Source organism: Hipposideros armiger, unplaced genomic scaffold (genome assembly GCF_001890085.2).
Source record: "Hipposideros armiger isolate ML-2016 unplaced genomic scaffold, ASM189008v1 scaffold_489, whole genome shotgun sequence".
In the NCBI taxonomy this organism is placed as follows: domain Eukaryota; kingdom Metazoa; phylum Chordata; class Mammalia; order Chiroptera; family Hipposideridae; genus Hipposideros; species Hipposideros armiger.
This window is the reverse complement of record NW_017731839.1, coordinates 1,252,744-1,274,932: the sequence shown is the minus strand read 5'-3', so window position 1 is coordinate 1,274,932 and position 22,189 is coordinate 1,252,744.

The following is a 22,189-nucleotide window of genomic DNA, read 5'->3' as shown; positions in this document are numbered from 1 at the left end:
AACAGTTCAGCTTGGTCAGAGCAGAGAATGAAGTGGAAGTTGATATGTGGCCTAAAATGTACATAGAGGCAAAACATGAAGGGCTTTATTAGCCATAGTAAGGGATTTATCCTAAAAAAAAAAAAAAAGGTGATTTTTGGAGAATTTGAACCAAGGCAGGTCATTTTAGCAGGATTCACCTGGTAGTTGTGTGGAGATTAAACTGGAAGGGTGAGAGGGGAAGCAGTGAACATAGAGGAAGCAGTGGAAGGTCGTTAATCCACTTGTCCCTAAATGTTTCCCCATCACAGAACACATAAAAAATTAATGTTTTTCTACATATTGTATACACTGAAGGGAATTTGAAACCTCTGATTAGGCTTTCAGCTGTTGGCGGGGATGGGCCTGGGGACCGGTTCTCCCAGGCCAGTGGACTGCTCCAAGGGCTGACGGGAATCAATAGCGAGGCATTTCAGCACACCTGTAAACCATTTTCTGCGCATCTGTTGGAAAGCTCTTATTTAATTCTATCTCTGGTGCTTACATTCTCACTTTTAAGAGCATCAGTGTGAAATGCAAATAACCTCAAAGATAAGGAGGGCCTTTGGCTAAATTGCCGCTGAACCTTCTCTTTCCAACTTCCTACTACCCACCTCTCTCTGCTTGGTCCTCTCCTTGTGGCGTCTACAGAACTCAAGGCTTCCAGATAATGATGACTTCTAGATGCCTTTCTCTACCTCCTTTCAACTCTGCACAGTCAGCCTTCCATGCGCACTCCCTCAGGCCTCTACTTCAAGAAGATGACAGTGAGAACAACAGAGATAAAGCCAATTAGTTCAATCACACTAATGCTTAAGTCAGCACAGTATTACCCCGCCAGAATAACAACGCAAGGTGTCAAGAAGGTCGTTAATGTGAAATTACACTAGTGGGATTTTCTGATGACTGGATCACACTAAAATGAGTGCGGTGAAAGAGAAGGAAGGAGCAAACGACACTCATCCAGCCCCTGACTAAAACTTGCTGCCGGCTCAGTAATTTGCCAGGTGGATTAAGTTGGTGCTTAATTTGCATAAAAAAGGAGGCAGACCTTGCTGGAGACTGTTGTACCTCCAGGCTGTACCTCCATATTAAACAAGACTTTGTAGTTAATAGAGTATGTTTCATCAAAAGACTTCATGGAGAGCTTTAACAAGCATTTAGTAATTAAATTTCAAAACATCTCTGTGAAGCAAGCAGTGCACTGTTTTCTGCCTTGTTCAGAAGGAAACCTAGTGAGATATGAAGAGGGCGAATGACTTGTGACAGTGGGCGTCTTGGGAAGCCTGGCCTCTTTATTTCTGTTTCACACAGCATCTGAAGAGGTGAAGGTTCAGTAACTGTCTCCATAAAAGTAAATAACGTCAGAAAAAGTGAAAGATAAAAATAGGGCGAGCAGACTAAATTCTATAAATCAGTGGATCTCAGACTTTGGTGACATAAGATGTATCACTAGCCCTGTTTTAATTTTTTTATACTTATAGCTGGGACCCTTATACCTGGACATTCTCATTCAGTTGGGTGGGTTAGGATCAGGCCTGTGTATCTTTAAATAAGTGTTTCTGAGTGATTCTTAATATAGACTGCATTATTTTGCTAGGGTTGCCATACAGAATACCACAGACTGGGTGGCTTAAACAATACAATTTTATTTTCCCACAGTTTTGAAGGCTAGCGGTCAGAGATCAAGGTGTCAGCAAGGTTGGTTCCTTCTGAGGCCTCTCTCCTTGGCTTGCAGATGACCGTCATCTCCTTGCATCTTCACATGATCTTCTCTCTGTACTTGTCTGTGTCCCCAATTCTTTTTATAAGGACACCAATCACATGGCCTTAGGGTTCACCTTAATAACCTCATTTTAACTTAATCACTTCTGTAAAGCCTTGTTTCCAAATATGGTCATGTTCTGATATGCTGAGGGTAACAACTTTTAACATTATTATTATTATTTTTTTTTTGGAGGGGAACATAATTCACCTCACAGCATAGACCAAATGTTTTGTTCCACTGTTCTGGACTGACTTACCAATTGTGGATGTTAAAGGTAGAATAGGCTATAAGACTAGCCATCCTTGCCCTTTGTTTTATGGATAAAAGAAGCCTAAATAAAGACCAACACCTTTTGGAAGCAGAGTGATGATCAGTGCCACATTTTCCCATTACAGCCCAGGAGGGCAGAAACACTCCAGGTCTTATTCACTATTTATCCACAGAGCTGAAAACAGTATCAGGTACTCAATCAGTATAGGTCAAATGAATGGATCAATGGATGGATAAATGGGTGAATCCAGTGTTATTTCCCCTCTTGCACTCTTCCTCATATCAACAGGAGAGGTTATTTTCAAGTTGTGAGAGGAAGAATGCAATGAGGATTCAGGAAAAATAAATGAGTGGCAGTTTGGATAAGCCTGGTGAAAGGTGAGAGGTGTTCTTCTTCTGGAGCTCTTTTATTTTCTTGGAGAGAAATTCCACCATAAAAGTCGACAAGAAAACTTCCCTTGGCCAGAATCACCAGGAGAGGGGAGTTTTTGCTTCTCTCCTCAATTTTTTCAATAGCTGTCCCCCATATTGTGCTGTCGGCTTGATGAGAAATGTGTAGTCATATATCTAACTACACCGCAGCATGTATGGCTTTGTCCAGAGCCAGGGGAAGGTTCCTAATCTCATTTTATGTGTTACTAAAGTGGGAGAACTATTTGTAGCTTTGCTCCTGACAATGCCTAATATGTGAAGAAATGAGTACCCAGCAGTCCCTACCACCCCTCATTCTGTGGCAGGGGGCTAGAGATTAGGAGGGCTTGGAGAGGGGTAGCTCCTTGCCACATCGTGGTTATCCCTAAGCGTACACTTGCAAATGGTAAAGTTATTCTTCTTACCAATTTGATTCAGAAGCAAGGGTTTCTGGAATCTCCAGTTTATTTAACTCTGCCCATCTCTACCCTATAGCACTTCCCTGAGACCACGGAGATTAAGCACATTTGGCCACTTGGCCTGGAAACCACACTCCCCATCCCATGGCACGTGATAGGTGGCCTTGGGGTTTTGAAGAGGCTAGGAAGATCTACTGTGTGGCAGGCTGTGCCCTCCCCTAGCCCTTTCACATGCAGTTATAAAAGCAGCTACAATAATTTCCTGTAAACATGCTACAAGACTTTTGAACCTAAGAAATATATGACATAATTTTACAAAAGCAGAGATGTGTCAACTCAGCTACCACAGCTGAAGAACAAGGATGTTGCGAGATTTATGGCTGCATTTCCAGAAAGGTAATGAATAGTTCTATCCAGGCCATGGGGCCTTGCTGCTTTAAGAGACCACTGAAGACGGAGAAAGGTTTTTTTCTAGTGGGATTTAGCCCCTACTCCATCTATAACCCCCGCCTCAGTATTTATACCAGTGTCCTGCACACACACATTTCTCTTTTCCCATAAGGACTCACCTGTGTGAGGTTTGAGGCCCTCTGGGATATGAGAGCAGCTTCCTCATCTTGGTGCCTCCCACCAGTTCCTCTAACCCAGTGGTTCTCCAACAAGGCCAATTTTGCCCCTGCCTCCTCCAGAAGATACTAGTAATGTCTTGGACCTCTTGGTTGTCATACTTGGAGACTTGTACTGGCACCCAATAGATAGAGGTCAAGGATGCTGCTAAACACCTTACACAGGACAGGCCCCCTCAACAGAGAATTATCCAGCCCAACCTGTTAACAGTGCTGAGGTTGAGAAACCATGCTGTAAGCAATGAGTGCCTCCTTACCTTGTCCACAGTTCATGGTTAGAATCCTGTCATGCTGTCCTCCACTTCCACTATTTTAGAAGAGGAGATCACTCTCCCCACCCCTCCCCTGCTCTCTACACACCTCCTTCAACCCTTCCTTCTTCCTCCAGGGCTTCGCTCCATCACACAGCCCCCTCATTCCGTCACACATATCTCCTCTTTCTCTTACATCTTTTATCATTCCTCCTCCAAATCCTCATTTCCTCTTTGTCTATAAATATGGACCAGGCTTTCCTAACTTAGTAGGAACCCACAAAATAGATATTAAATGATTCATGACTCAAAAACTCTTCTTTAAATTCCTTGAAATGCACCCTCTTTTTTTTTGTACTGCAAAATTTCTCATATGAGTAGAATTGTTTTCTTCTCTCTGTCCTTCCTTACCGCACCATTCTTTATTCTGTTTTCTTCTAACTCTGTTTCTTACAGGGCCTCAGCTTAGACTTCAGTCTTCACTGGACATTCAGCATGACTGACCACTTGTTTTCCATGCGACTCTCGCCTTCCTTGACTGCTATTCATATGTATGTAGTCACCTATCTCTGAAACTGCACTGCTCTCTCTCTTTAATAATCATTAATTGGTGATACACTGATAAAATTTAGAAGCTTTTTTTTAACTTAATTTTCTTGCCACATGGTGTCGATAACACAACTCTCAGCATCTGCTATGTGAATAATGAATTGGCAACAGGTTTTGGGCAGCATTAGAAATCTCTTTCAACAACATCTTTATAAATCACAAACTGCTATCTCTGCCTTTGGGCTTCACTTTCTACAGCAAAATGGAAAGGTAAAAGTTTACCGTGATCACCTCTCCATCTTTGGCCTCTCAGTCACATTCCTTCTCCCCATGTGATTGGCTCATATAACACTGACTCTCAGAGATTTCATTTCACTAACATGGTTTCAATTTTTACTTTTATATGGATAACCCCTTATCTACATACCCAACAACATTTTCTCAGAATCATAGAACTCCTATATTTTTCTCCGAACTTCTTGAAGCTATCTGACCTAACTGTACCTTTGGATGGGTTTTTGCTGGCCTCCGCAGCAGGAGTGTCCAGACTGGTCTGCTCATTAGATTGATCCCTGATGAGGTATGACTGTCTTGTTGGCTTTTGTGGAGTGTTTTTTCTAAAACTCAAAGTCCAGTCTACTTGCTGCTGTCTTGAATTTCCTGTACACAGAGGTATCTTCCATCTTTTCCTGAACCTTTGTCATTCTACGGTTCTCTCAGAGCCTCTGTATTTCCTCATGGACTGCATAAAGATTTCTTGGGTTCCTTCACATCCTATGCAAAGTGTGGTGGGCTGAATTGCTCTTGAGTCCTCTTTCCTACTCCTGCCTACTCCAGTACTATCACTCCTGTATTACCTTTGTCTCGGTGCCAAATGGTAGGCTGAGGTTCCTCTAAGGAGTTATATGCTATTCTTCACTGTGACTAGAAGGCAGCCTTCCAATGTCAGTCATCTAATGTTTCTAAAGTTTATTTCCCCCTACCTCCCTGTCACCTCCTCCATCTTTCCAAGATTGGAGTACAGAATGAGGATAGGGAGGGTAAAATCCAGGCATGGGTTCCATTCCTGATCTCACTCCCTCCTTTTCTCTACTATCCCTCAGATCTGAAGAACTGAGCTTTAGGGGTTTTTTTTGTTTGTTTGTTTGTTTGTTTTGTCTGTGCCTACCCTGGCATGGAGTAAGTGCAGTAACCTCCACACTCACCTTAGCGTTTGGGTTGGTCCAGGCTATTGTAGCCCTTTGTTATTGAATCCTTGTTCCTGAATGCCTATAACGCTTTTAGTCTGTAACACTCAGAGATGAGGCATTGCTGCACTGTTAATTATATTATGTCCATATCTTACCTCCACAACTTGGTTGCAAGACTTTCAAGAGCTGTAGACACTGTATGTGATATATAGAAAGATATTTGGCCTTTGTCCCCAGTTTCTGGCACAGAATTTCTAAAAACCCTTGGGATTTCCTAAGTGATAGGGTGATAGGAACGTCTTTCGTTCTAAGGAGGTGACTCTTGGTGGACCCCTAGACTTTCAGGATGGGAGATGGTCACCAGAAAGTCCAAATCTTGAATTTCCTATTGATGTTTGGAATTTTCAGCTTCACTCCTCAACCTTCAGGGAGGAGAAAGGAGCTGGGGATTGAGTTAATCACCAATGGTCAATAATTTAATCAATTATGCCTAGTAAGGAAACCTTTTTTTTTTAAAGATTTTTTTTGTTTGTTTTTAATTGGGGAGTTGTGGCCCAAGTTGGCACCATCATTGCACTCTTCCCAGGCGAGGCAGATCAGTCGCTGGCTTCTGGATGGCCGCTCACGGCGGCTGCTGGCTGCTCACGCTGGCTGCTGGCTACACACGGTAGCCCATGGCAACCCACTGCCACAGGGGCTGCAGCCTATGCCGTCGCTGGCGACTCATGGCAGCCCAGCTCCAGGTTGAGCTGTTGTTCAGCATCTTAGCTGTAGAGGGCAATGTCACTGGCACTCATCTGTGGGATCTGAACCGGGGCCCTCTGGCGTCCCAAGCCAGCTCTTAACCAACGCGCCACTTGGCCGGCCCAAGGAAACCTTTAAAATTCCTAAATGATGGGATTCAGGAAGATGCTAGGTTGGTGAACACATTGATGTGCTGGGGGTGAACACCCTCTGCCCTCCATGTTTTATCCAATAAATCTCTCCCATTTGGTTGTTCCTGAATCGCACCCTTTATAATAAACCAGTAAGTGTAAGTAAAATATGTTCCTGAGTTCTGTGAGCCATTCCAGCAAATTATCAAATCTGAGGAAGGGGTCGTGGGAAATGCCAATTTATGGCCATATGGTCAAAATGAGCCCTTACCCTGTGAGGTCTGTGTTAACTCTAGGAAGTGTCAGAATTAAATTGAATTGTTGTATGCCCAATTGGTGTCTGGAGTATCGGAGAATTGGTTGCTGGTATGGTGTCAAGTGTATGAGTAAAAACAGCTCAATGTCATATATATCTTTGCATTTCCAAGGCTTAGATGTATACCATGCATTTCAGTAGTTTTGATAGAAACTTCTAGTGTCAGAGAGAATATTTTGAACCACTGGGCGCAAGTTATATGGGAAGACATTGTGGTCATTTTGAATTGAAGGTCAAGAAAAGAGTTAGAAACTTCTAGTCCAACTGTCTTCTCACAAGGGATTTTTCTATCTTCTATGAATTGAGACCATTGTATTTTGTTTAAGAACAGGTGCTTAGCTATCTCAATTCTTTGATAAATGGAGATCACAGAGCCTCAGATCATGAGAGTATCCTCAGGTTTATTTGGCTTACGTAGGAACTGTGAGAGAAATACAGGATCTCCATTTTAGGAGTCCAGTATTCCGTGAATATGGAGTAGAAAGAGTGGAAATGGGACGATAAAAGGTATCCTAATAAAGTGTAAGTAATTATTCCAAACCATGATTTTGAGTGAAACTATCTGATTGGTAAATTACAATGAAACACATTGTTTAAAGACTAGTATTGCCTTATACCAATTTTATTTGCCTAGCTGATGATAAAATTCTTTTTAAAAATGGTTGGCTGATGAAGCATTCAGGAAATCCACCCTCGCCCCCACAGTGCATTGCAGTGAAGACACAATACCCAACATCTGATGTGTATTTAGTGAACTAACAATAAGCTGCATGTCACTTGAAATCTCTTCCCATGGGAACCACAAGAGCCTAGACTGTTTACCTCTGCCATCCATCTAGCATTCAGCTTTTCTCCTTGATTTTCCAAAGAATAAATGTGGAGATAAATAAGCCTATCTGTTTGCTTAGATATAGAAAACTAATATTCTATCTTTCCTTTTCCTTGTTTCAGCCATCCAGCTGTATGTGAGGTCTCTCTCCTTAGGGAATTCACCAGTAATTCCACATATGGAAAGAAGATAGATAAAGGTAACTGGATTTGGTATAAGTAATTTCATTTCACTTTCTCCTCTGAGCCCCTCTCTATTTGTTGGATCCAAATGGAATATAAACTCTTTGAATTCATTAGAAACCCCACATGGTGGCCATCTGTTGACAATGTAGCTATTGGCTCACTCAACTCCATTTCATCCCCCTTGTATTGTAGCATGCTTTGCATCAGTGATGCTGTGGTCTCCAAAACAGCAGCTTCGGCATCACGTAGAACTTGTTAGAAATTAAAATTTTCAGTCCCCACTCCAGACCTACTGATTCTGAATTTCTGGAGGTGGGCCTCAGCTATCTGTGTTTGAATAAACCCTCCAGGTGACTCTGGTGCCTGATCAGGCTTGAGAAACGCTGTGGTACATTTTTACTCAAAGTGTCATCTGCGTCAGCATCATCTGAGAGCTTATTAGAAATGCAGAATCTTGGACCCTAACTCAAACCAACTGAATCAGACCCTGCATGTGTACAAAATAGCCAGATTATTCACATGTACAGTGAAGTTTAAGAAGCCATGCCTTGTGTCTCTGGCTGCATATTGAATCACCTGTGGCATTGGGAAAAACAAAAGCAAAAACAAAAAAAACATACAAATAAAAAAAGGAAGCCCTAGAGATTGAAATTGACTTGTTGTGAGGTATAACCTGGAATTTGAATTCTAAAATCCTCTGAGGTAGTTGTAATATGCAGCAAAGTTTGAGAACCACTGCCATATGTCATGCTAGAGACTGGGAAAGTAAATATTATATTTTCCAGCTATCTTATATCTTCACATGACCTAACGTCCTCCAAGAACAGTCAACCCTTGAATAACATGGGTTTAAACTGCACAGGTCTGCTTATACCCAGAGTTTTTTTCAATTGACCTGCTCAGTTCAAACCCCGGTTGTTCAAGGGCCATCTGGTGGTTGGGAATCCACATATACTGAGGGTTGACTTAAATTATATTTGGATTTTTTACTTCACGGATCATTGGCACTCATAACCCCCCATGTTATTCAAGAGTCAACTGTAAATATATCTGAAGATTTGAAAGTCACACATGAAGCAGAGTGTGACTCTGCATAGGTATGCAGTCATGGGTTTCCTGCAGCAGCAGTTCAGAGGTCCCAGTGTTCATCTCCAGCTTCACAGGTGTCAGTACGTGGGGCGTCTGCTTTACTGGGGTGGACCTCAGAGAGGTGCAGTGGAACTACAGCCTGCAGTTGCCACAGAAACTCCCTGGTTTCCTGGGTACCTGAATGATAAAGGAAGGCAGTGGCCCTGGTGAGCAGGCTCTGCAGTATTGTTCTACAAGTCATCAGTGCAAGTCAGCCTAGAGTCCTCCTACCCATTTTCTAAGCAGTTACTGTCGTTCAAATCCTTTTCCACTGAAGACAGTTACAGTGGTTTTATTATTTGCTACTAAATTTTGGTTGACCCATCTATGACAGATATAAATTCATGGCCATGTCAGTCTTTTACTGTTCATTAAGTGACTGAATTGAACCACGTTCTGTGTACCACGAGCCCTTTCTTAACACTTAAAAATTGAATTTTTGTCATCAGAAACAAAAATTAGTCATAAGAAAACTACTGTGCAACCCAAACTTGTGATCCTAGTTAAGAACAGCTCTTTTTTTAAATATTATCCCCACCCTTCCCAATAATATGCATTCCTCCCAGGCTGCTCAAGTCATATTTGGGATGATTATAAAATCTTGTGATGCACACTTGGCCCATCCAAGTCTTAAAATCCCTTCCCACTTAGAAAGGCAAGACTGATTCCTCCAGTGACTGTCTAGGAAATATAAAATGGTCTTTGTTCACATATTTCAGAAGTCAAAACCAAGCATGAGTTTTTTCCTATAAGTTCGTACAAGTGTATCTGCTTCATATCTATCTACCAAAGAAAGAGAACCAAATTTGGTAAGAAACATGATTTTATTTTCAAATGATGTTTGTGATGACTGCATTCTTTTACATTAGTCATTTCTGATTTTTCAAAAGTATTTTCTGCACATAAAGGGTAACAATGGCTTTTGCTGTCAGAAATTGATGGCACAGCCAATAGACGAATAGAGAGCTGGAGAGTAGGAAAAGGGAGAGTGACGGGGAGATGGGAAGAAGAAATGCCCAGTATGACCAAAGAAGCCACAAATTCCATGTACATGTGAGATAGAAGTTGCCTATGTGCTCCCCATCATGCGTTTTAAATACAATTTTTATTTTGGGTGTGTTTTTGGATGTCCCCTTCCATGTTGGTAGTTGGAAGTTATTAAAGCATTCCCCAAAAGCTGTTTAGATGAAATCACCTGCGTAGGGACAAGTGGACACTCTGTATAAGATTTTCACACAGTGACTATTATTCTAAAGAAACAGAATAGCCAGAGTCAGTGGGCCACCCTTAACAAGACTGCTCCAAGAGCTTTTTGCAGATTATCTCATTGCCTTTCCCAAACTGAGCTTCGTTTACCAGCAAAGGAGGCAGGGTAGATGGTTGAAGACAATTTCTTATTTAGGCTTCCCCAAGTAAAGAGGCTCCTTTCCCCATTATCTTTGATCTTTCTTTGAAACCATCTCCAAGAGTAGCCCCCCCCATTGTACAACAGCTTCACTCCGAGATGTTGCTGGGGTATATGTAGTTAGTCTTGCACTTACAAGGGAGATAGAAGAAGAGGTCTGGCAGCCTGCACAGAACTGACACAAATGTGATCTTTCTGAAGTCAGGGTCTCTGGATACATAAACATTCAAGATTGTCTTTATCTACAGTGAGTCCGAGGTAAATCCCACGTGGAGATTGACATGTACTTGGAGACATGAGCTTGACTTACACTCTCCTATTGTGTGGATGTTTATCATGTTTAATTTGTTGTTGGTTTTATGCATTTTTATTTCACTGGTTGTAGGGGTTTGTGGCTTGCCTTTTAACTTTGGTACAAAGGAAACTTTAGAACACCAAAACATTTTCCAGATAATTTCAAAATGAACTCGGTCCCCAACTAATTTGATTTGTAGGAAATCGAGAACAAAGGCTTGTTAACAGAGAGCTTTAAAATATAATTACTCACACGTGCAAACATGCTTAAGTGTGGGCTCTCAATGAAGGCATATCATGCAATACTTTCATGCTTTCGCTCTTGCCCATTAAAAAAAAAAAACACAAAAAAACCCTGTGCCATATGCAGGTGTGATTATACAGTCAACTGCCAATTCTGACTGGCTCAAGGATCCTTTTAAAAATGTCCAGATGGATATGAATGTCGAATTTGGCAGTTAAATTATGAAGCCCAATATAGCCCTTTTAAGTATGAAGGCACTGAAGCAGAATATTGATGTTTTCCCCCACCCCTAGACAGATTTCAAAAGAACAGTTCAGTTTTTTGAGCTGGGAATTATATTTCCTCATTTCTTTTGAGTCTCAGGATAAACTTTGTTCTGACTTTTGTCACTATTCTTAACTCCAAGTATCTTATGAACAACATCACAACAATTTTTTTTTATAAATAAGAAAAAATAAGTCAGAAATTGGCTTTTGAGGTAAGTTGGTGACTTTAAACCATTGCACAGTGAAGGGGAAATAAAGCAATGGTATCTTAGTTTCTCTGGGTAGCCCCGCCCCCAGAGTCTGCAATCTGCCCTCCAGAGACACGGTTTGCAGGAGGAGGACATTAAAACAGAACAGAGGGACAGGAAGGCCTCTCCTTGATTCTGGATGTTACAATCACAAACACACATGTCTGCCACCCCCAAGAAACCAAGGCTCAGGGGCAACTTGCTATCAGCACTGCTATGGAAAAATGCCATAAATATCATAACTACTATTTCTCTTGCCCAGATTTCAAGTCCTCAGTGGTAGTCAGGAAACTGCAGATGATTGGTCAACTTTTCAAATAAGTTATGTGGCTGATAGAACGTGGTTTGCCTCATCTAATATGCAATGCAGGGCTTTCTTCTAGCAGACAGAAGCATCTGTGAGACATCCCTAGAGGGTTGCCTAGGGCAGGCCTCTCAACAGGATTGCTGAGTGGGGCCTTGTCCCGTGATAGACCCAGCATAGCATATATTGGAAGTGCCAAAAAAATGTATACAATTGGACACTTCGGTCACGTTGCTCAAGCAGTAGTAGTTTGCTGTAATCAGAAGTATCTGGACACTGATGGTAACCACTTTGAGCACCTCTTGTAATTGCAGAAGTCAAACATGACATGTATTTATCTTTTCTTATTAGTCTATATTTAGTATTACAATTTTAATACAGTTTTCCTTTCTTAAAATGTGTATGCATTTTTTTGGCACCCTCTGTATAGGTGCTTCAGGCATGGGGAGGGGCTAGAAGAAAGGAAACGGTGTTTTTGTATAGTACCTGGCGCAGCCTAGGTATGAGGCAGCCATGTCATAATATTTGTAACGATGACTTGGGGGTGAGTTGCAGAGTGGTCCAGGCTTCCCATTGTCCCCCACCCAGGTGACAGCCAAACCTCATTCTTGCATCTTTCATATTAGGAAATAAGGTCAGAATAAACAATTGAGATGAAATGTAACAGGAAAAGTGGAAATAAAAATTTGAGCCCTTTTGAAAAATTATTTCTGCTAGTGAAACGTTTGCCCTGGTTTCGTCTCCACCCGGAATAAAACCAGCTTAACTATTACTATTGGCTGGACAAATGAGGAAAATCAAAAGTGGCATTTGCCTTGTGGGTAACTTTGGCAAGTTAATTGGCCCCACTGTGTCTTGATTTTCTCATCTTTAAATTAGGGATGAATGGTTTCTTGAAAAAATATTTCATGTTAAAGAAGTTCGTACTCTATACCTGAGTCTTCATTTCTTCTTCAGTCTTCTACAGTGAAACAATGAGTAGCAAAGCTTCTAGATATAAAACACAATGGCTTTTTGCTATGAAATGTTGATTTGATGTTATGTAATATTTGATTCATACAGAAGAATGTATATAACATATGTTGTCAGAAGCATAACAAAAAAATGAACATCTATGAACCCACCACTGTCTGTCAAAGTTACTTACGTGCTCCCCAACCCCATCTTCCTGCATATCCCACTGCCGAGAGGTAACCACTCTCCTGACTTTTGGGCCTTCATTCTTCTGCCTTTTTTCCCCCAATAATTTTACCATATATGTATGCTGAATAACATCTCATTTAGCTTTCCTTATTAAGGGGCTTAAGAAAAAATTTAATCATTCTATGCATTTTCTTCTGCAAATTGTTTATTTCATTTTCATTACCTTTCTAAGGTTCCTCCATAATATTGTCTACAGCTGTAATTAACTCATTTTCACTGCTATGTAATATTTTGCAATATAAATAGTCTATAGTTTGGCTATCCAGTCTCCAGTTGATAGAGATCCATTGTTTTTTCTATTACAAAGAGTATAGCTGTGGACTTTCTTTTGCATGACTTGTACCTATCCAAGAATTTCTCACCTAGTAGTGGAATTTCTAGGTCATAGAGTACATATTTGGATATATATATATATATATATATATATATATATATATATATATATATGATGCCAAATTATTTTCTAAAGAGATTTTACAAAAAATTCTTCATAATGCATGTGTTGTATGGGTCTTACTATATCCAGGCAATATTTGTACTGTATTCTACAAGCTGGGCATGTGGGAAATGGTACTTGTATAGTACGAACATCTCCACCCCTAGCTTCTGTTTGTCCACCTGCCGTACAAGTCAGACAGCCCTAACCCTGAACTTTAATGCTGGCAAGGCAAGTGTCCACTTCCTCACCCTTGAACTCCACGACCTGCCCTTAGGCTCTGACCTGAGGCTCCTGGTGCCTTCCTGTTCTTAGCTCCCTTGGGCATGAAACGGATTATTGACCCTGTTATTGATACCTCGCTGTCTATATTTTCCCTGGTAGCTGAGGGCAATGGGGACCATGTGTTCCACTTACTTGGGTTCTTCTAGAATGAGATGCTACCTGCACATAGTCCTTAGCAAAACCGTATTCCTCCTTCCATTTGTCCTTTTCTTTTTTGCTTAAACTTTTAATTTCTTCTAGTAAATACGGATAAATATTATGTTTTGTGATTCTTTGAGCAATGTTTTAATTAGTACTGAATTTTAATTTACTTAATTTAACTTTAACACTCACTTTTAATTAATACTTAATTTAATATTTTTTATAACACATCACCACACTTTCTGCTTAGTCATAAACAAAGACTTTCTGAACGTTTACTTTACACTGTGCTGGATACTGAATTGAGTGCTGTGGTTACAAAGATAAACACAGCGGTGAGGGGACAGCTGATAACCAGGTGCCTGCAGTGCGGTGTGATGAGTGCTCTGTGGAGATGTGAGGAAGCATGGGCCAGAAAGGGACGCTCTCTGGTTGGGACAATGAGAAAGCGGGCCACAGAGGTGTTAATGATTCTGCTGCACTTCAACATCAGAAGAAACAGAAGAAAGGCAGATAGGAAGAGCCAGCCGATCGTCCCAGCGGTGACTTGATGTGGATGTACTTGACTTCTGGAACATTCCCCAGTGAAGCCACAAGTGGCCTAGTGGGCTGCACAGAGGTAAATGGGATTGAGAAAAATCTGAATTGACAGTGCCCACTCTTCCACTGGTTTTCAGACAAGGAGGAATGTTCCACCCAGGAGGAACAAAAGCTGACTTGGAAGAAGCTGTCTTGTGCTGTGAGTCGCCGTGACCCTGTGATTCTACAGTGTGACCCAGCTGACTTAGAATGCATCGTGCTAGGTAGAACCCACGCACTTGGCCTTCACATCATCAGCGACGAATGAGCTGAAGTCAGAGGCTGCTCTCTCAGGGGCTTTCGGAGTGTATAATTGCCAACCAAATTCTTCGTGCTAACAGACAAGTGGAATGTGTAAGAAATGGAAATCCCCACACTAGGCTCACGCCAGTACTTTCACTGCCATCCCTGCTAAACAATTAATGAGCACTTTTACTAAGTTGAGCTGATTGGTTGACATTTTTTCCCCTTCCCTCTCTTAGAGGGAAAGGAACAGTTGACATTAGCAAGTAAAGTAGCAAGTTCATTGCCTGAATGCCAGAGAGTGGTGTGTGCTCCCAAATTAAATGTGTGAAATTAAGGCTTTTGTCTCTGCTGCCTACACTTGCCTGGCATGTTTACCACTTTGTTACTTAATTTCTTCCCTTTGAGTCCTGAATCAAAGGTAAGGGGACTGAAATGCATAGGAGCTTTGACTTTCAAACACCTGAATTCTAACTTATCTCAAGGGCAGAAGTCAGTTGGTGGTCTTCCGTTTTATTCTCCACCTCCCCATCTCACCTAGCCTTGCTCAGATTGACAGAACAGCTAGATTCTGTCTAGGAGAGACTGGGGTCTTGGGGAGATGCTGCACATCCTGCAGTTGCTGCCCCTGGTGAGAGTTGAGCCAGCGCACCGTTCTCTGGTCCCCATTTTTAATGCCTTTCACCTTTATGTCACCAGTGGGTGTGGCAGTGTGAGCAACTTCTTCCACAGCAGCTTCTTACATTAGGTACCTATAAAAAGTCACTGCAGAGTTCCCTGCCTCAGCTAAATGAGTGGGTAAGGAGTTGAGCAAAAGAGGTTTTGAAAGAGAAATTGACATGTAAAATAAAGCCATGCAAAAAATAAAGAATAGGTTAGACTTCTTTCTTTCTTTCTTTCTTTTTTTTTTTTTTAAGCACACTTTTCTATCTAGACTGGAAAGACACTAGCAAGCTCATACAGGCAGTATCATATCACACTAAAGAAATGCACCAAATATTTTAGGATCTTTCTAAACGTGAAAGCATACAATAAAACCTAATGCCAATTTTACATGTGAAATTTCACTACTTTTTTTTTCAAATGGTTTGTCTTAGAACTTTTGCTATAGAATTAAATTAGAAAGTTGGAGGAAAAAAAGAGTGGAATGTGATTTATATAGCTCAGGGAATGAAACAGTTATTGTGTCTCAAAACGTATCTTAAAAGTAATAGCACGGTTTTTTGCCTCATCTTTCTCAGCTTGTAATTTGTTATGCCACACGTACAATATACTTTGGAGCAAGTTGGGGTCTTCCCCTTTAAGTTCTGATTTGGAGAAATATAAAGAACATGGGTTATAAAGTAAGATAGACAAGATGTCTTGGCCCTGCCAGTAAGTAGCTGAGTGACGAGATATTAATGAATGTCCTTGATCCTCATCTTCCTTATAGGTATCGTTTAGGTCAGGGATTGACAAATGTTTTCTGTACAGGTCCAAATAATAAATATTTTAGGCTTTTCAGGAAAAATTGACTCTGTGGCAACTACTCACTTCTGCAGTTGTAATAGGAAAGCAGCCATAGACAATAATTAACAAATGGGTGTGGCTGTGTTCCAATATGACTTTATTTACAAAAACAAGCTATAGGCTGGATTTGGTCTGTGGGATGTAGTTTGCTGACCCCTGATATACATAACGATGCCTTCCTCCCAGGATGATCATAAGGACTATGTGCTTGCTGTATGTCCAGTGATAAAAACAGCATCTGGCATAACATCAGTTCCCTTATCGCATGCCTCTGATTCCCTTTGCTGACAATTATCACCCAACTTAGAATGTGCTTGGGAAAGGGGTAGTGTTTGTCAGATTGTTTTGGAGAGAGTTGCTCTTTGCATTCGTCTTATTAAGTGTGAAAGTATTTTTAAAGCTCTGAGCACAGTATGAATGCCAATTGTTATTTTTTTCCTTCCTGGTGTCAGGGCAAGGAGAGGGAAAAGCATTCCCAAAGGAAGTGACCCCTTGGCCCAAGGCAGCCTCTTTATTAAATCTTGCCGTAGAGCTTTGAGAAAAAGCAGAGTTGATTGGACACTGTCTTTTTCCCCTTCTGGGTAAGTTTTCTGATATTGTGATAAAGAAGGTCAAGGTGGATATAAGATTTTAGTTTGAGAAAAACGTGAAGAATTTCTGTTTAAGCCTCATCCCACATGACAAGATGAAGGAGACTTATAGGCAAATACCTGTTTAATAGAATTAATACCAAGAAATAGAAGCACTCTATAATTGGTTTTAGGGAATAACTATAAATAACCTTCATTGAGAGGCTTTTTTTTTTTTTAGAAAGTAATACATTTCTACTCTAGAAAGTTTGGGAAATGTAGAAAGTATATAGGCAAAATAAGTAAATAAATAATAAATAAATAAATAAATAAATAAATAAATAAATAAATAAATCCCTCAAATCTTTACTCTCCCTATTTAATATTGGCAGTAGGCCTTTTACTCCTCCTTGTCTTTTTTTCAATTACAGTTGACATTCAATATTAGTTTCAGGTGTGCTGCTTAGTGGTTAGACATTTATATAACTGATAAGTCTAGTACCCACCTGGCACCATACATCGTTATTACAATGTTATTAACTACATGTCAATAATATGCTGTACTTTATATATTAATAATACCCTTATGGTGCACTTTACATTGCTGTGATTATTTTGTAACTACCAATTATACTTCTTACTCCCTTCACCTTTTTCACCCAGCCTCCCACCCCACCTCCCATCTGGCAACCATCAGTTTGTTCTCTGTATCTGTGAGTCTGTTTCTGTTTTGTTTGTTCTTTTATTTTGTTTTTTAGATTCCACATATAAGTGAATTCATATGGTATCTGTCTTTCTCAGTGTAATATTTTTCACTTAGCATAATGCCCTCTAGGTCTATCCATGTTGTTGCAAATGGTAAGATTTCATTGTTTCCCTATGGCCAATAATATTCCATTACTTATACATATGCACCATCTCTTCTTTATCCAATTGTCTATTGATGAGACCTTAGGTTGCTTCCATATCTTAGCTATTGTAAATAATGATGCAGTGAACATAGAGGTTCATATATCTTTTTGAAATAATTTTTTGTTTGTTTGGATTTCTTCAGATAAATACTAAGAAGTGAAACTGCTGGATCATAAGGTAGTTATATTTTTAATTTTTGGAGGAATCTTTATACTGTTTTCCATAGTGGCTTTACCAGTTTGTAATCCCACCAGCAGTGCAAAAGTTTTCTTTTTTCACTACATCCTCCCTAACACTTGTTGATTGTTGATTTATTAATGATAATCATTCTAACTGGTGTAAGGTGATATCTCATTGTGGTTTGTATTTGCATTTTCCTGATGATTAGTGATGTTGAGCATCTTCTCATATGTCTATTGGCCATCTGTATGTCCTCATTGGAGAAATGTCTATTCAGGCCTTCTGCCCATTTTTTAATTGAATTGTTTGGGTTTATTTATTTGTTTATTTATTTTGGTGTTGCACGAGTTCTTTATAAATTTTGGATAGTAACCCCTTACCAGATGTATCATTGGCAAATATCTTTTCCCAATTCGTAGATTGTCTTTCTCTTTTGTTGTTGGTTTCCTTTGCTGTGCAAAAACTTTTTAGTTTGATGCAGTCCCATTTGTGTGTTTTTTGTTAGTTTGTTTCTTTGTTTGTTTCCCTTACTCAAGGAGATATATACACAAAAAAAATATTACTGAGAGCAGTGTCAAAGAGTTTGCTGGCTATATTTTCTTCTAGAATTTTCATCATTTTGGGCCTTATATTTAATCAATTTTGAGGGGTTTTTTGTTTGCTTTTTGTTTTGTTTTGTTTTATATGGTGTAAGAATGTGGCCTAGTTTAAAATTTGTTGCATGTATCTGTCCAGTTTTCTCAATGTCATATATTGAAGAGACTGTCTTTACTGTATTGTATATCCTTACCTCCTTTGTCACAGATTATATGACCATATAATCATGGGCATGGGCTTATTTCTGGGCTCTCTATTCTGTTCCATTGATTTATGTGTCTGTTATTATGCCAGTACCGTGCTGTTTTGATTACTGTAGCCCTGTAGTATAGTTTGATACCAGCGGGTGTGATACCTCTAAGTTTGTTCTTTCTCAAGATTGCTGTGGTGATTTGAGTTCTTTGCGGCTCATATAACTTTCCAGATTACTTGTTCTAGTTCTGTGAAAAATGGCATTGGTATTTTGATAAGGATTGCATTAAATTTACAGATTGCTTTGGTTGGTGTGGACATTTTAATGATGTTAATTTTTCCTATCCATGAGCATGGTATATGCTTTCATTTATTTGCATTTTCTTCAGTTTCTTTCTTAAGTGTCATATAATTTTCTGAGTATGGGTCTTTTACCTCCTTGGTTAAATTTATTTCTAGGTATTTTTTTATGCAATTGTATATGCAATTGTTTTCTTCTCTTTCTGATTTTTCATTATTGGTGTATAAAAAGGCAACCAAGTCCTGAATATTAATTTTGTGTCCCACTACTTTACTGAATTCATTTATCAGTTCTAATAGATTTTTGGTGGAATCTTTAGGGTTCTCTCTATGTAGAATCATGTCATCTGCAAATAATGACAGTTTAATTTCTTTCTAATTTGTATGCCTTTTATTTCTTTCTCTTGTTTGATTGCTGTGGCTAGAGTTACTAATACTATGTTGAATAAAAGTGGTGAAACTGGACATCGTTGCCTTGTTCCTGATCTTAAGAAAAACCCATTTCACTTTTTCCCCTTAAGTGTGATGTTAACTGTGGGTTTGTCATGTATGACCTTTATTATGTTGGGATATGTCCCTCTATTTCCACATTGTTGAGAGTTTTTATCATAGATGGATATTAAATTTTCTCAAATACTTTTGCTGCATCTATTGATATGATCATATGATTTTTATCATTCATTTTGTTTATGTGGTGTATCAGATTAATTGATTTGAAGATATTGAACCAATCTTGTATGCCAGGAATAAAAACCACTTGATCATGGTATATGATCTTTTTTTTTTTTTGTAGAGGGCAGTGCCACTGGCCCTCACATGTGGGATCTGAACCGGGGCCCTCTGGCATTCCAAGCCAGTTCTTAACCATTGCGCCACTTGGCCGGCCTGGTGTATGATCTTTTTAATGTATTGCTGGATTCAATTTGTTGAGGATTTCTGCATCTTTGTTCATCAGAGATATTGGCCTATAATTTTCTTTTTTGGTAATGTCTGGTTTTGGAATCAGGATAATGCTGGCCTTGTAAAATGAGCCTCCCTTCCCTTGAATATTTTGGAATAGTTTGAGAAGGATAGGTGTTAATTTGAATGTTTGGTGAAATTCCCCAATGAAGCTGTCCAGTCCATGACACTTTTGTTTGTTGAAAGTTTTATGATTACTGGTTTAACTTCACTAGTAGTAATTGATTGGTTCAGGTTTTCTGTTTCTTTTTGACTCAGTCTTAGAAGAGTGTATTTTTAGGAATTTATCCATTTCTTCAAGATTGCCCAATTTCTTGGCATATGATTGTTTGTATTATATTCTTAAACTTCTTAGTATTTCTGTGGTGTCAATTGTCACTTCACCTGTTTTATTTCTGATTTTATTTGTTTAGTTTCTCTCTTTTTGTTTTCTTCTTGAGTCTGGTTAAAGGATTTCCAATTTTGTTTATCTTTTCAAAAAGCTAGCTCTTGATTTTATCAATCTTTTGGTACATTTCATTACACACTATTTTGTTTCCACTCTGATTTTTTTTTTTTTTTCAGTCCTTCCACTCTTTTAATGCTTTGTTTGTTGTTCTTCTTCTGGTTCATTTAGGTGCAAGCTTAGATTTTTTTTTTAAGTTTTCCTCATTTCTTTCTTTCTTCTGCTTCTTTTTTTTTTTTTAATTGGGGAACAGTGTGTTGTTCGAGGATCCATCAGCTCCAAGTTGAGTAGTTGTTTTAATCTAGTTGTGGTGGGCGTGGCTCAGTGGCCCATGTGGGGATTGAACCATCAACCTTGGTGTTGCGAGCTCTGTGCTCTTACCAACTGAGCTAACCAGCTGCCCCAAGATTTTCCTTGTTTCTTGATGTAGGCCAGTATTGCTATGAATTTCCCTCTGAGGGCTGCTTTTGTGTCTCATAGATTTGGGGTCATTTTGTTTTCATTTTTATTTGTCTCAAGGCATCTTTTGATTTCTTCCTTTATCTCCTTGTTGACCCATTCAATGTTTAGTAGCATGCTATTTAGCCTCCATGTGTTTATGTGTTTTTCAGTTTTCTTTTTATTGATTTCTAGTTTAATATCATTGTAGTTATAGAAGGTGCAGATTTGGCTGTGTGGAGGGAGTGCTCAACACAGGGACAATGACAGCTGTTTCTCCAGCCCTTGCTCTGAAGCCACACAATTCAGTTTCTCCCTGTATGTCTCTGGCACCCCCCAAGCCACTGTTCCTTCACTATAGCCCAGAGTGAGTGCCTGTGAGCAAATGAATCTGTATGTGGTACCTTTTAGAGGATGCTTGGGTTTCCAGCAGCCTTATATCTCACCCAAATGGATGGAATCCCCACTGATTTTCACAGACAGATGTTGTGGAAGCTCCTCTTCCCAGTGCTGGTGCTCTGGACTGGAGGCCTAGTGTGTGGCTGGCACTCCTCATTCTTCAGAGGGGGAATCTCTGTGGCCAAAATATCCCTCCCAATTCTCAAATGCCACACATGAGTGTAGGGCCAGCTCGTTTCATGTCTCTACCTCTTCTGCCAGTCTCAATGTGGTTTCTTATTTATATCCTTAGTTATAGGTCTTCTGTTCATGTAGTCTTCAGATGGTTCTCCAGGTTGATTGATCTATAACTTAGTTGTAATTTTGATATGGTCACGGGAGTAGGTGAGCACAGTGCTTTCCTACTCCACTATTTTGATCACAGCTTGTTCCTTCTCATCTTTTACAATAAGGTGGGGACTCTTTTCATCTTTTTAGCTTACAAAATTAGAATCATACCCTATATTCACAGAGTTACATTTGTGAGCTGATCTTTTCACAATAACAACATGAAGTGAACACATTTCCATGCTTTTAAAAAACCTTTTATGGCATCACTTTTAATGGTTGCAGAGGATTTGAAAAGTTGATCTTGCAAAACTGCCTTTAGGAACTTTCACTCCTCCACAGTATCTTTGTCATAATTGGAGAAAGAAAAAGGAAAGAGAAAGATTAAGATTCAAATCTGTTTGTCTCCTTTTTAAAGTGGTGAAAGGTTTAGTGCAGGAGAATCATAAGATAGCAGGATTGCCCTTTCCAGCAGGGTCAGGCTAAAGTTGAGGCAACTGAATATGAGTTTGATGTGGCAATAGGAAAGCAGGATGCCCACATCAGCCGCCAATCTGTTTTTTGTGGGCCACTGCCCCAGCCACCAGGCTGCATGGTGACAATTCAGGAGTTGACAGCATCTGCTCATATTGCATAGTCACCATATGCATGCCCTATCTTGATTAATTAGGTTGTTTCATCTTAGACATTTGCTTGTCACAGAACATTCTGTGCTTGTACCAGTGATAATGAGTTACCCCAGGGATAACCTCTTCAGAACGAATAAATCTGTAACTCTTAGAGTACTGAATACATCAGTCACTCTCTAAAGACACAAAGCAATGCATTAATAGCATTTAATATTATAACATGTGTGTCTGGTTGGACACAAAACATTA